The sequence below is a fragment of the Uranotaenia lowii genome, chromosome 3 (assembly GCF_029784155.1).
Source record: "Uranotaenia lowii strain MFRU-FL chromosome 3, ASM2978415v1, whole genome shotgun sequence".
Lineage (NCBI taxonomy): Eukaryota > Metazoa > Arthropoda > Insecta > Diptera > Culicidae > Uranotaenia > Uranotaenia lowii.
In genome coordinates, this window is record NC_073693.1 from 212514150 (window position 1) to 212529320 (window position 15171).

Below are 15171 nucleotides of genomic sequence, written 5' to 3' on the forward strand. Positions count from 1 at the left end.
TTTCAATTTTGGAATCTTTAATTTTGCAACACTAATTTTTTATGGGCGCATCCTTAGAGCCCAGGAACAAATTTCCTTAAGCAGAAACTTGAGTGTCAATTTGACACTTCTCGCCTAAAACTGTTATATCTCTCTTGTTTCTCAACCGATTTTTACAAAATTTATAGTCTTGGAAACGTAACTTAACATTCACCTACATCATCTCAGTTTTTCGTTATTCTAAGTCTAAAAAAAAACCAAGCCAGCGGACTTGGCGTAGTGGTTAGAGTTCAAGTCATCTACGCCAGAGGTCATAAGATCGAATCCCGGTTACGGCATAGTACACTTTATGTAGTCTAGTGGTTTTTGCATTTGTAAGATGCTAGCCATCATTACTTCGAAAGATGTGTACTTAGAGTTAAGGAAAGAAAATCTCTTCAAAGAAATATGAAGTTTCACTAAGATCCTATGTGTGTGTTCGTTTTTGAAAAATAAAAAAAAAACATGCTTCGGAAATAGACTGTAGATCAGCTACGAAATGCTAAAAAAAATCTGTTTTTCATATTTTGTAAAGTGATCAGCGAATAGAATTGGTATGAAATTAGCTTTCTATTGAGTATAAATTTATTACCGAAATCATACTCCAAATCCACTGCGAAGTTGAATTCAAGTGCAAGAAAATCTCAGAAATTGCAAATTGACAAAAAGTTCGAGTAACAGGTACCTTAAAAATTCGTCAAAAATTCTGTGTTTCGTATTTTGACAATCTTAAAATGAAAAATGTGTTAAATTACCTAAACTTTCTAATCCTGTTTTCAAAAATTAACTGGTGTCACTTAACAATTTTGACGGTTCATTGATTGAAAAGTTCGGATTTACAGCAGTTTTTTCCTTTTTTTGTGGCCATGATCTTAAAAAAAACTAAAATATATACATCCTTAAGTGCAACACAGCTTCTAACTTCAAATTTCTTGAACATTGAGTGAAATTTTTTTGAGCATTCCGAAGCATGTTTATTCGGTTTTTTTTCTCAGATTTTGAATTACGGAAAACTGAAGTGTTGAGTTGAGAAACAAGAGAAATATACTGATTTTAGCCAAAATAATGTCAAAATAACACTCCAGAGACTGTTTTGGATAAAAATTCTAGGGATGGATGAGGATTAAAACTGTTTGTATCCATCACACTTCTAGGTCTAAGTATGTTATCTATGTTGCATAGATTCAGGTGTAGACAAAAAAAAATAAACATAGATAACAATATTATTTTAGAAAGTAACTTGTCGATATCCAAAGGTAATCACTGTCCTCCTTTTTTGTAAATTAACCAGTTGAAGAGTATAAATATCAAACCGGTAATCAAATTGCTATGATCATACCTTTTGTTTGATTTTTTTCTGCATAAAATACTGTAAATCACTGCAACGAAATCAATCGCCCGTCGAGTTATTAAAGAGAATCTTTTTTTTTCATTTCCGGTTTGATCAGAATTATGAATTAACCACACCGCCGGTGTGTAATATTGAGGTTTTGCTTGAACGCACATGGAAAAACTGTTACAGTAACTCATTAATTTCAATATCCGACCAGGGAACCCTGGCGAAAAGTTATTCCATCAATTGTTTCATCTCTTTTTCTCCCAGGTCTCATTCATTCCTAGCGGGCTTGCAGCACACTTTTGTTTTTAATTCATTGCACTTCAATTGGCACGTGCAAATGTTTCAACCTCCCCCGGGGGGCAGAAATCCAGTGGCAATTGATTTATTCAATGGATGAATTAATTTTACCGCAGTTGGTAAATAACTTTAAGTGGTGAATCCCGTAGGGAGGAATCTGTAACATGGGTTCAGCTTTAAAATCGTTCCCAGCTTGATGCATGGAAAGTTAGTTAAAAAAAAACTTATTTAAATCTAACCAGCAACCCTGTTTCCAAAATCATTCCCAAAACCTTAAAGAAGAGTCCCTTTAAATTATTTGCTTCCTAATTGTACCAATAAAGCCAATACAGATCTCCGGCAGCAATCCTGGCAGACTGCCAACATCTCAGTTAAAATTCCAATCCTGTCTCTTTTGCTTGCCCGGAATTGGAAAATAACACATAGCCAGACGACGAACGTAGCAGGAGCAGAATTTTCTTCCCATCTATTCTAGCCAGGGAACCGAGAATTTGCCGTTTGGCGGGGAAAATGAAGCGAAAAAAACAGTCAACCAAACACACTAACTAGCTAGTATCCACACTAGCTGCAGCAAGTGCCCGGGAAAAGGATGTTTTCCCTCCTCTTTTGGGTGCTGAAATTCCTGAAATTCCACGTCACAGCTTCGCTGCATTGCTCTGATTAACGTACCGAGTTTGGAGTGAACGGGAAGTTTTTGCCCGTCTTCGTTTAAGATTTTATGCTTCATTTTGTAAAATGCCGCATCTTTTCAGCTAACGCAGTTAATTTTCAAATGTAAAAATATCTGAACTACAATAAAGTTAAATTTAAATTTTTATCTTTTACGAACAATATACATATATATTCTACAAAAGCCAGACAAATCTAAAATAGTTTTGTTTCAATGAACAAAAAAACCTACACTCATAATGAAAAAATACCCACGAAATAAAATTTATTAAACTTTAACTATTAGCTTACCACACTAGCTAAAACTTGATTTTATACCAAATTTGATGGCAGTCACATGAAAACTTTTTAAATAATTCAGTGTTCCACCTTGATTTTATTTGACATGATCATAAAGTGCAATACACATTCTCAAGTTTTTTCAAAACAAATTTGTCATGTGATGTCATTGAAATAAGGGCAAATTCCTAAGTACAACAACGACATATTTGTCAACCAACATCTCTTTACCCCATTTTTCCTGTTTTGAACAAAGAATAGAAACTTGCAAAACAATACCATAAAATGACCCAGAATAATAATATTCAAATTATTCCTATTTGTTTCTCATTAACCGACTGTTACATTTCAACCGAAATAAGAGGGGAGAGATTTAGCAGAAAACAAGACGGGAAAAAACCGGGGAAAAAACAAATGGTCGCAAGATGGAAGACGGCCAAAGGAACTCAAACAGTGTGCCAACAATGAGCCAGAAGTACACTAAAAAAATCGTCTTTGATAATAGAAGCTCGACGGAAAACTCACAAGTCAACAAACAAGCGTCAAACTCGAGTGCCAGCCAGCCAGCCAGCGTCGTAGTTTGCTTTCTCGTTGGAATAATTCAGATTCGAGCTGCTTCTCATTCCTGTTGCGAAATTTTAATAGGGTCACCAAATGGTGGACTTCAAATTGTTTATTTATAAAATTATCAATCTATTTATTTTCCTCACAAGCTAACCAGGTGGGCTTTTTTACACCTTCCAAAAATAAATTATAGGGGAGAATGAGGATACTTGATCCCTGGGGATACTTGATTCCTTAGCTATATCTCGAAACTGGAATGTCTTACAAAGATCAAATGTTCTAGAAAAATGTGCCAAAATGAGCAAAATAACAATGCTTGTAGTTTAAAAAATCTTAACAAAATAATTGTTTGAGTAATTGAACTTTGTTTAAAAAATTTCACAAAATGTATCTGGAAGATCTTTTTTCATCACTTTTAAATGTTCCTTACATGGGAAAATTATGAAAAAAATATTTGTTCCAATGTATCAATCGTTCGAGCGTAAAATGAACTTCATAATGCCATATTTTCAAAGTAATGGAAAACTCTCAACTTTTTTCAGAAAAAGTTTTCTAAAATGTTGATTATGGGTACAATTGATCCCCTAGAGTTGGGTACAATTGATCCCCCTTCCAAACGGCATATTCTTCTTCTGAATTGAACGTTATGATTGCTGATTACGAAATTACTAATACTTATTCAAAAACTAATATTCATCAAACAATTGTCTGAAGAAGAGAGCAAAAATAATTAATTTTCTTTCAATTATAAAAAATAGCGCCTTTAAGTATGCAATGTTATTAGCGTTGAGACATAGTTTAGAATTTTCTTCTTATGTCTGCTACAAATTGTGAAATGAGAACAAACATGGCCAAAATAGTCAATTAACATTCTATCTTGGGGTTTTGTTTGATTTTTATACAAGGATTAGGGCTTCCTGAATAAAAGATCAAGGCTCCTTCAATAGGGGATCAAGTCTCCCCTAACTTCAGAAAAATCGCAATTTTTTTACTCCCACGAAAATGCTTCTAGTTCATCAACGGGTTCAAGTATCGTTCTAGTTTTTGGAGCATAGAAACTTGAAGTTACAAGCTGTCAGAAAATGTCAAAGACGGCGAGTTGCTAAATTTTTCCAAAATGATATGGTGAAAATAAGAAAAGGGGATCAAGTATCCCCACTCTCCCCTATTAGTAAAAAATTATTCAACTTTTGATTTTAAATCAAATTTCATTATAATTCAGGAGCTACCGCAAAAAAATCAGAACTGCAGCTGTTGCCTTACTAAGATGATTAAATCAAATTTTCTGTTACTTGATGACTGAATTTGTTTTCAAAATAAGAAATTTTTACTCTGTTTTCATAAGCTTCATGAACTTTAAATTATGCTAAAATATATCTTTCATTTGTATGAATACCTCACCCTTCTCCATCCAATGCGGGAAGGACTAACGAACTACCATAGACACATTTTCTTGTAAAATATGATTCTTGTTGCTTGATCGTAGTTCTAGCGTAACTGCACTGTTCCAGATGCAACCGAATCAGTTTTTTTTTAAACTTTGTGGGATAAATAGAAGTGCTTTGGAAGATATTCAAAAAATTTGGCTGGAAATCTGCCAGGTTTCCGTTTTTATTGTAGCGACCCACCACACTCTCCCATACCAAAAAGTTCTATTGAGCCCTCTAATAATGGACGCTACTGTTCTCAGCACGTTTGGCAGCAAAAATAACAAACAAAATAACTAACTAACTAATAATAACTAACAAGACGCGACCAAAACATTACTCATGTTGAGAACTAGAAATTTATAATCTATTGCAATACGCAATCAACGCAGGTTTCAGTGGTGGAATAAAGTTAATCTTTATTCAGGTTTGTTTGTCAAATCCTTAAACAAATACCCATTACATAAGCGATAGCTTTTTGTCACTTCCCACTTCTAATATTTCTTAACAGGGAAACTACTCATTTCTTAATGAGTAAAATGCGATTACTAGGGTAACGGACTTATTTTGGGCCAGGGGACCTATTTTGGACCACCTTGTCTAGCTCTCTTATGAAGCAACTAAGAATGAAAAAAATTAGTATACAACATCAAGTGCCCAGGTTTCAACTACATCTGTTAAAAAATTCCATGAAATGTTACTTTATATGAGAGCTAGACAAGGTGGTCCAAAATAGGTCCTCCGGTCCAAAATAAGTCCGTTACCCTACTAATTATATCTGCTAACCGCAGTATGAGTAGTTTCAGTTTACAGTGTGACGATGTAAACATCTCTACGGTGTTAACCATCATCATCTGTCATCCACAATCATCGATGATCAATCGCTATTGTTCTCAATAGACTTGTTTTAGGGACTTAATTTATCTTTGAATATTTGAAGCAATTTGGCTTTGAAAATTGATCAAGAATTTTATTTTTACTTACTTACTTACCCAAGCAACAATTGATTTTTTTAAGAAACTGGAAGTGTACTTCCAAACTACGTTATAAAACGACATTTAGTTTTATAATCCCCATTAAAACATCTTTAAAACACTTACAAGTGTAAAAAGGTCCACCTACAGGAGGTTCTGGAGAACACTTAACAAGTGCCTTATACAACCATGGGTTTCGTTCGAGCTGATGGTAGCTGTCAAATTTCAGTGGCTGATTTTTTTTATTTTTGACAGATGTTTTGAATTGATTAAAAAAATGGGAAAAAACTATTCTCGCTGACTTATACAAACGATAGAAGATGGTTTCATTTTGTCAAGAATCAACAGCATAATAAACAATCCATCAACCTAACTAGTATTTCTGATCTTTTTCGCATATAACATGCACAAATTTGATGCGCTTGAAAATTTATCGAATGATTTTTGAAAGTAGATATGAAAAAAACACGCCCCAGTACAATTTTGCGAAATAGAAGACCTAAATATATAAATATATATTTTTAAACATAAAAAGTACCTCCAATTTTCTGTAAAAATACTCTTAATTGTCTTAATTGTCGTAATTGTCTTTCTTTCAGTATTTTATACAATGTTTCAGCGAAGTGAGTTGCTGTATTTTTATTGAAAAAAACGCTTCACAGTTATAAAATTCATGAGAATTATTTTCTCAACATTATCTAATTCCCTCAAAAATGGCGTTTCAACTTCGTATTTCCATGAAATGATATTAAAAAAAACACCAGAATACGATTCACTTTTTATTCTAATATTATTTCTGTGACACTACCTTCCCATCCGGGAGATTTGTTTTCCTGTGGGCCGTCATTCCGGTTTCCATTGCAACTGCTCCGAAAATCGAAACGACGTAACAGACGGTTCCTAGTTAAACACAGCTTAAAAAGAAAAACCATGTCCCGGTGCACGCTTCGCCGCAGCTGCGTAACAGTCCCGGAAGCTCATACGACCGAACAGCCGGTTTTTTCAAGGTGCGTTGCTGGAAATAAGAGCTAACCGTCCGGCACCAAAATATCACCCATTGAACATCCGGACACTGGGTAGATGATGACAGAGTCAACTGCGCCGAATCGCGGACGGCTAGGCCAAGCAGGGGATGAACTATCTGCATACTTCCTACAAAAGTTAAAAAAAATATATTAGACACAAGTTCAGGATTAAAAAATGATGAAAAAAGTACCTTTGATTGTAAAAATCGAACGCAAAATTCAGCTGTTTGTTTTTTTCTTCGTGGCTTGTTTGTTTTCGCATCTCAGCTGTTCGTTGACACTTGACGTTTTATGGCATTTTGACATAGTTTTATAGCGAAGTTTTGAAACTGCTTTATAGCAGCCTTCAAAACCGCTATACACACGGAGGGTAAAAGTTGATCGAAGTTTTCTAAACAAGTTTTATAACCGTCGTGTATATACCCTGAAGATAGTTTTTGTAATGGTCTTGTCGAAATACGCTTCGCGGCTATCAAGTCTTTTGCAATGACTTTTTAAAACTTCCATTATTTCCTATAAAACCATCAGGAGTTAAAAATGATGCTTGGGTTAATGATCCCGCACCGATCCTACGGCGCATAGGGCCGTGGTAAAAGACCTCCACTGTTGACGATCCAGAGCCAGTGTCTTCACCTGGCCCCAGTCAAGATTCTCGTCGACAGTTCGGATTTCAGCTGCTAGGCTTCGCCGCCACGAGTTTCTGGGTCTGCCTCTTCTTCGATGACCTTCTGGATTCCAATCTAGAGCCTTTCTGCAAATCTCGTTTTCATCTTTTCGCAGCGTGTGCCCATTCCATCTCCACTTACGTTCCCGAATCTCAATTACTAGCGCCCTTTGATGACACCGGCGATGTAGTTTCTCATTCGAGATCCAGTTGCCAGGCCACCAAGCGCGGATGATATTCCGCAGGCAACGGTTTGAATATTTAGTGAATCAAATAAGTGATTCGATCTGTTTGGTAATCTGAATTTGTCAGAAATTGTTTTGGATATTTAGTGAATCAAATTGGTGATTTAGTCATTTTTGAGTCGTATTGGAATTATTGGTTGAATTCCATTTTGGTTCGGATTAAAGAAAATGATTACAAAGAAAAGCAATGGACTCTGCGATTGTGTGAAATCTGTGCGAAGTTTATGTTCAGCGAAACATAAACTATTTCTTGGTTTGAAAACTGAGTGAGTAAAATGGAGGATCTCAGTGTTTTGAAGAAGCAGGAGCGCCAGTTGAGGGCCTCAATTGAAGGTGTTGCCAACTTTGTACGGGATTTCAAACCAGAGCTGCAAGAATCCCAAATCGAAGTCAGATTGAGTCTGCTTGAGTCAGTTATAAAGAAGTACTACCTGATAAGGCAGGAAAAAGAAGTGTTATTAGAAGCTGCAGACAGTGAAGAAGAAAAAGAGGATGCCAAGGAATCAGAGGCAGCATGAAAACGCTGGCCGCAGAGGCAGATTGAGGAACGTGAAGCAAAATTCCATGTAGAAACGATGCAGTTTGAAGAGCAGTATTGCACCGTGAAAGCTGCACTTCTTGCGTTACGTCCGAGGAAGGTTTAGGTTTTAAAAGCGTCTGGGTCTGCAGAACGAGCTTATCATAGCCCGTGTCAAGCTTCCGGACATCAAGCTGCCAGTTTTCGAAAAAAATCTCCGAGATTGGATTCCTTTCCAGGATAGGTTTGACAGCTTGATCCACAACAACCATCAGCTCTTCGATAAGTTTAGGTAGGAACGAGAGCAAAAAGTTGATCAAGGCGTATTTGGACGAGCTGTTTGGAATCGAGCCTCTGAAGAAGGAAAACGGTGAAGCTCTAAACCGCCTTGTCAGTGATTTTGATCGCAACCTACAGATGCTGGGCAAGATAGGCGAGGACACAGAGACGTAATCGACAAATCTGGCATACATGGTTTGCGCTCTTCTAAATTCGGTTACCCTTCTTGCTGAACGCTGCGTTCAGAGCAATGTTGGTAACCCAGCGCTTCGGAGTAGTCAAGATGAAGCGGCTCTGCATCAATTGTTTGAAATCTGGTCATTTTATCGATCGTTGTAGTAGAGATCTATGTCATGAGTGCAACAGAAAACACCATTCGATGTTGCATAACAGAACAGTTTATCGAGTCAGAGCTCCGTTTCGCAAAATCAGTCGACAGTTAAAAGCTAATCGTATCGGAATAATAATCGCCTAGGTCAAGAACAGGAGTTGATAAGACAGAATCAACAAAGTCAAACTTCGTACACAAATCCTCAAGCACAAGAGAATTCCACTAATTTCAACCCCATAATACGAATACGCATTCGTAACACTCAACCACAACACACCACAGACAATTCCTTTACCTTTAATGCGGCCCCAAAGCCGGAATGTGCTAAATTAAGTTCGCCTCTAGTTTTTATGTCAACCGCTCTAGTGCGGGTTGAAGATCGTTTTGGTAACCATACGTTTGCGGGAACACTGTGGGATTTGTGTTCTTAATATTGCTATGTTACGAATCTCCGAAGTAGTCGAAATGTGTTGAGAGTCCAAGGTATTGGAAATAAGCCATCTAAATCGATTGAGTCAGTTGAGGCTAGTATTCGGCCTCGTGTATCAGAAATTTCTTTATTTTCGGAAGATATGAATTTTCGTGTGCTGCCTAAGATTACGTGTAATCTGCCTACCACCAAAGTATCGCTGAATGCGAACAAGATTCCTCAAGATTTGGTATTGGCGGCCCACAAGTTTTGGAACCCGGGTCCTATAGAAATGATTATTGGGGCAGAATACTTCTGCAATTTGTTGCTTTCAGGCAAGTGTAAAATTTCGGACGATGGTCCAACCCTGCAAGAAACAGAGTTAGTGGCTGAACAGCAAAGAATAGCAGAAAGCCGTTCGATCGTTTTCTCGGACCTGAATGGCAAGATCGTAGCTTGGAGAGCCGTTCGATTCGATCGAATGAACAGCTCTCGCACCATTCTTTGGTCGGTTCTTTTTCGGACCGTGGCTCTTTTTCGAACCATGGTTTTTTATAGCTGTGCCGTGGCTCTTTTTTGAACCTCTTTTGTTTCGAGAGAATGAACGAACTGCTGTTCTCCGCTCTTCAGTTTATGTTTCTCTTATAGTGATGGGAGACCAACCAAGAGCTGCTACGAACCAGCTCTTTTGGAAAGAACAAACGAAGAACCATGAACCATGGTTCTTTCGACGGACGGCTTTCCACCTTCCGCGCTTGCATTTTCCAGCGATTAAGTTTTTCAAGCTGTGCTGTGATGAGCGGCGTGTCGCAGCTCATTTTCGAACCGCGGTTCTTTTTTTAAATGAGCGGCTCTTGAGCACTCGAGCATCACTAAATACGTACGACAAAGTGGTGCAAATGGCAAGACGAGGTGAGGAAGTCGTTTTGAGTTCAGTTTTTTGTATGCTTAATCGTTTGTATTCAGTGGTAGTGCATCATTTAGCTCGAGAGCTCGAGTCTTTATGCCAATGATGGCACAGTCAATCATGTTATCTTTGGACTAGTGCAGGTTTAATCTTATTTCGGAGTATAGGCTCTTATCGGCAATGCAATTCTGCAACCTCTTCTTTGTGTTTTTCGGAGAAAATCTTATTGTAATTTCAGCGGCAAATATGATGGTCTAACCTCGTCTGGTACTAATTTCTTAAACATGTAACATCGGTACAGCAGATTTTATTTCAGAATTAAAAAAAAATGTTTCCGAGCGGAATCAATTCGTAAACTACAATTTGGTCACCGTAAACGGAGCGAGAAAACTGGAATGCCGGGAAATCTGCCAGTATCCGACACCAGCTTACCCACGGCGGCATGCACAATTGCGACAAAAGCCTTCGAAGCGTCGCCGTCGTGGGTTTGAGTCGTCGGTGGAAAACCGAGATCCGTGGGGGGTTTGTCATTATCATCCCCCCACTTCCGCCTCCGGTTTTTGCTACCATTCATTCTAGAGCAAGTGTAGCAGAATGTTTCTGGAGAATGGGGAGCACACCATACCAGCTCACAACAAATCGCTCTCTCTTCCTAGTCTAATGAGCGCGTAACATATTCATTATGGTAGTCGTCGGCAGGATTCCGTTGTTGCATTGCGTTCAACTTTTTGGCATTCCGTGGCTGGGGCTGGGGAGAATCTTCCTGACGTGGGAAAAGTCAGCGGATGACCGAGGACGACGTCGAGGACTACATCGCCGGGGCAAAAGAGCGTGAACTTTTTATGTAGCTTTTTCTTCTCAGGCAGTTTCCCAAAAATGGTTTCGAATGGCACAAACAAACCGAGCCGAAGTGAAGTGCTGCTGGATGCTGGAAGAGAATGACGCCATCAAGGACCTTCCCCACTCATTATGATGATTAAACATCTGCTTGTGCGAAGTGAGTGGGCGGAAGTATGTGGGAGTACTTCTTGTAAGAAGGTTCTGTCTATATATTTTATTCCGTTCTACTCGGGAAGTGTGGTCATGAGGTGAGGAAAGAAGGAAAAATAACAATCAGTGTACGTTTTTTCGGCCTCGCTTGAGAAAAATAAGGGAGGGCGAGGAGGACAATGATGCTGTTGTATTTGTTGATGTTGATTTCATTGTTGATCTTTTCCCCGCATCCACCCGACAACGATGATGTTGTTGATGATACGCGAGACGGAAAATGAATAAGTACGGATGATGGAGAGCATTTCCGATTCAGTTCGCTAGACTGAATGGCAGTCATTTGCCTCGAACTGATATTATAATTTGCGGCAATTAATTTCGGTGGGCTTTGAAATTTGCGTACCTACTCATACCAACACCGAGCGATGGTATCATCGTTCTGAAGAGGTCAATTTGTTGGATCATTTGAATTCGCAACATTAACGATGATAAATATACTGCTTTGGAATACCTCCGGTGCGATTGAGTTTGATATTAGAGAATTCATTAACGATAAAAGAAAATTTATAAAATTAATCCTACTATTGCAAAGTTCATTGACTTGAAACAGTATTTAAAATTTAAGTTAAGATTGATAAACTTCAAAACAAGTTCTATTTTGTGTAAGGCTGAGGTCGTCAACTACTAAAAGGCTTTATGATAAGATATTCTTTGTGGAAGACAATTTTTTATAGTCGACCTGATTAGGTCAGTATTGCCCACGTTTTTTTTTTTCAAAATTCAGCAAGTGTCAGTGCGAGTGCATGTCTCATGACTTTTGTCTCATGTCTCATATCTCATGTCCTACGTCTTATGCCTCATGTCTCATGTCTCATGCAAGGTTGCCGAAATCTCAGAAAAATCTATAATTTCACAGAATTTTGAGCCAAATTTCATCACAGAATCTGTGTCACAGAACACAGAATTTTTGGAATATTCGCAGATTCAACAGAATTTTAAAATTTTGGACGTTTTTTAAAAATTATTTTTTTTATGTCAATTCAAATTTTGGATAATTATCTTTGAATTGTAGAAATATGATAAAATTGATAATGTTAATTGATTTTTCTTAAGTAAAATGTTAAAAAGACGCAATTTGACATGACTTTTGAATGAAATTAATGAAAAAAGCATCACAGAAAATCGTCACAGAATTTTTGGGAAAAATCACAAAAAGTCAAATTTTTTTTGGTCAAAACACAGATTTTTTTCGGCAACCTTGGTCTCATGTCTCATATCTAACTTCTCATACTTCTAGTGCTAGGTTTCCTGACTCAAACAGCTCAACAGGTCATCCCTTAAAAAAACTTAGTATAAATTTCCATATCAATCCAATACATTTCCGCACTCACTGAAGCATGGTTGGCATTTCACTTCTGTTTGGCTTGTTTAGTGAAAGAGAGTGCAATTTTTTCCAACTGTTCCTCCTAAGCTGCGCGGAGAGAGATAAATCGCACAGCTAACAAGGGTGAGATTGTCAACACACAACAGAGAGCGAGAGCATTCAGCAAATCTGGGGATGAAGTGAATTCCATTCTACGTAAAATTCTATTACGCTTCGTGCAGAGGAGGAACCTGAGAACGAACACAGTTTTTTTGTATCTACTTTCACGAGAAAGACGCGCTTTCACGAACGCTTCCTTGGAACCCCTTTTCAATGATAGATATTGTTGCAACAGTCTATAAAAAAGCCAAATAGAATCCAAATCGATAGAACATTGCATTAAGAAAATGAATGAATTAAGACTAAATTCAAGAATTTTGATTGAAAAGTACAGGTAAAAAAAAGTTCAATTTAATTTAAGGAGAATGTTAGAAAACTGTTCTTTTCAATATTTATTATAGCCATCAGAAGTTAATCTTATGAGATTAAATATGTACGAGTTTCTAAGAATTAAAAACACAAAAAAAAGAACACTCTATAAGGATAACACCTATAAGGATTCATGTGTAAATCGATAACTTCCAGAAATTTTTTGATTGAGAATATTAAAAGGAACTTCAGGAGTTTTTTTTTTATTTTGAGAAACCAATACAAACTTTCCAATATATGAGTTTTTCTTTAATTTAGAGCCTCATAGCCAAAGGGGAATAAGTGCAAAAATAATAAATTTTGAGTTAATAATACGGAACGGTTTTTCATGTATCAACCTGTGCAGATGGGTCCGGCAATCGGTAACGGTACCGGCGCGGCGGAGCACAGGACCAACTTAACCGGGGGAGCTACGCGCTGTTTCGCTCGACTTGCTCGCTCGGGTCGTACTCGCAGACTGGCTGACTGGCCGACGTGCACGCTCGTGACGAACTATCAAGAGGCGGTTTAATGCATCCACACATCCTCCTCCTATTCCAAATAAAATAAATGAAAAATATTTCAAGTTCGTTTCTTTTAAGTAAATTTTCAAGAACAAAATTTTTGAACGCAGAGAAACGCCATTGCATATAAAGTGTGCGTTTCCCATAAAAGAACTCAATTGTCACGCACGATGTGAGTTCACTACTTCAAACCAGCTCGCTTTTGTTTTAGAAAACGTTTACTTGGCTGAACCATGAAGCTTACCAATGAGCTGATGTAAACTAATCAACTAAACAGAACTGGATACATGCGCTGCCGGTGCTTTCATATTTCAATTACACCTTTCCCCGACCTTTGTAGACCGAAATGATTTTAAAAATTTTCCCCTGTTTAATCACCGACTAGTTAGCGATGAGAATATTTGGAATTTTAGCGACAATTATTTCGTGAACTGTGCAAGAATATAGGGAAAACGGAGACATAGAGAAAATTTAATAAAACTGCCCATTAATTCATCTATTATCTTTCTTGCATAAATGCTAATCATTGGATGATACTCTCCATAAAATAGTGTAAAACCACGTTACATAAAATTGTGTAAATCCACAGTATATTCTGAGCGTCATCCCTAATATTACTCGATCAGAAAAAGTATCCCCAAGCACAAGAAAATTACCATGTTCGGAACGAAGTAAAAAAAAATCACACTACACAGGCAAGTTGGATCGTAATGGTTTTAAGCCGAGCCATCTAGCGTTTGTTTTTGTTTTGCCTAAATGTTTTTGTTGACGATACACGGTTAACATAATCTATTGATCGATGTTTTAATTCAACGCATACACAGCTTAGAGTTCAACTGAGTAAATCAATGTCTCATATTTTTTATTGCTTTTTTGTCCGAATTTTAAAATGAAGAACGTTGAACTTCATTTAAAAGTCAGGTATTGCTTTAACAAAATCGCAAAACTCTCGCAAATGCTTTGGAGGGACATTCCAAATATTTGAAAGATTCACATTCAATAATCTCTACGAAAGAAAAAAAAATATTATCATCTCACAGCTCAGGATTTTTGCTGCTAACAACACCCATTTTAATTTTATCTAACTAAATTAATTTTAACTTATCATTAAATCAAAAATAATTGGGATCAATTTTATTCTCGACGCATTCTTATCTCAATCTTACTGAGGACTGTTTCTTACTGTCATACATAAATTATTTGGCCCAGAAAATCATCTGTTTGGATTTTCTTTCTAGTTTATTTCAGTTCAGTGTTCATCTTACTTGCTGTATAATTGCTAGTTGAGTTCACCTTGGAATCTATTCTTATCTTAAACTATTCTTATAAAACGCTTGATTAAATTCGGTGAGATCCTCATTCTATGGCTATGCTATCGAAACGCTTTTTTTCATTTTGAAGCTGTACCCTCCATCCAGAGTTAAATATAATAAATCCAAGCTGTCCTTCGAAACGTTCACAGTTCCCTCTCATCTTAAGCTGTCCTCACAAACCGGAGGATCATAAATTTTCCTTATAAACCAATCGTGTTCTCTCAACATGCTGTCCAGGTATTCTTTTAACACTTTTCTAACATAAACCTTTTTTTCCAAGCTGTCCTCCCAATGCACATGGAGTTTAAAAGAATTTATTCTAGCTGACCTCTTGACTCGCTTCAATGTTCTCACGTATCTCAAGCTGTCCCCTTATTCTACTTGATCATTAATTGTTTAAAATACCAAAGCTATCTTCTCGACTTGCTTTCTAATTTCATCTTGTTATCTCAACTTCTATATTTTACCATTTTATTCAGCTTGTTCCCTCGAACATCATAACTCGTTCTCATCACAAACTGTTCTTCCAACCTATTTGGTTTCCAATTTGATAAGGATTAAGGTTGTAC

At 37.1% G+C, this 15171-nt stretch overlaps 1 protein-coding gene and 1 long non-coding RNA gene across 2 annotated transcripts in view; one reads left to right on the plus strand and one right to left on the minus strand.

Annotated features, from left to right (window-relative positions):
- Positions 1-15171, plus strand: part of LOC129755080 (protein couch potato) — a 692881-nt gene that overhangs the window by 515934 nt on the left and 161776 nt on the right. The gene's annotated exons all lie outside the window — the stretch shown is intronic.
- On the minus strand, positions 6334-6835 carry LOC129755083 (uncharacterized). The gene is made up of 2 exons (XR_008739159.1): positions 6784-6835; positions 6334-6719 (listed from the first exon to the last, which is right to left on the minus strand). It is a non-coding gene; the product is annotated as an uncharacterized LOC129755083 (long non-coding RNA).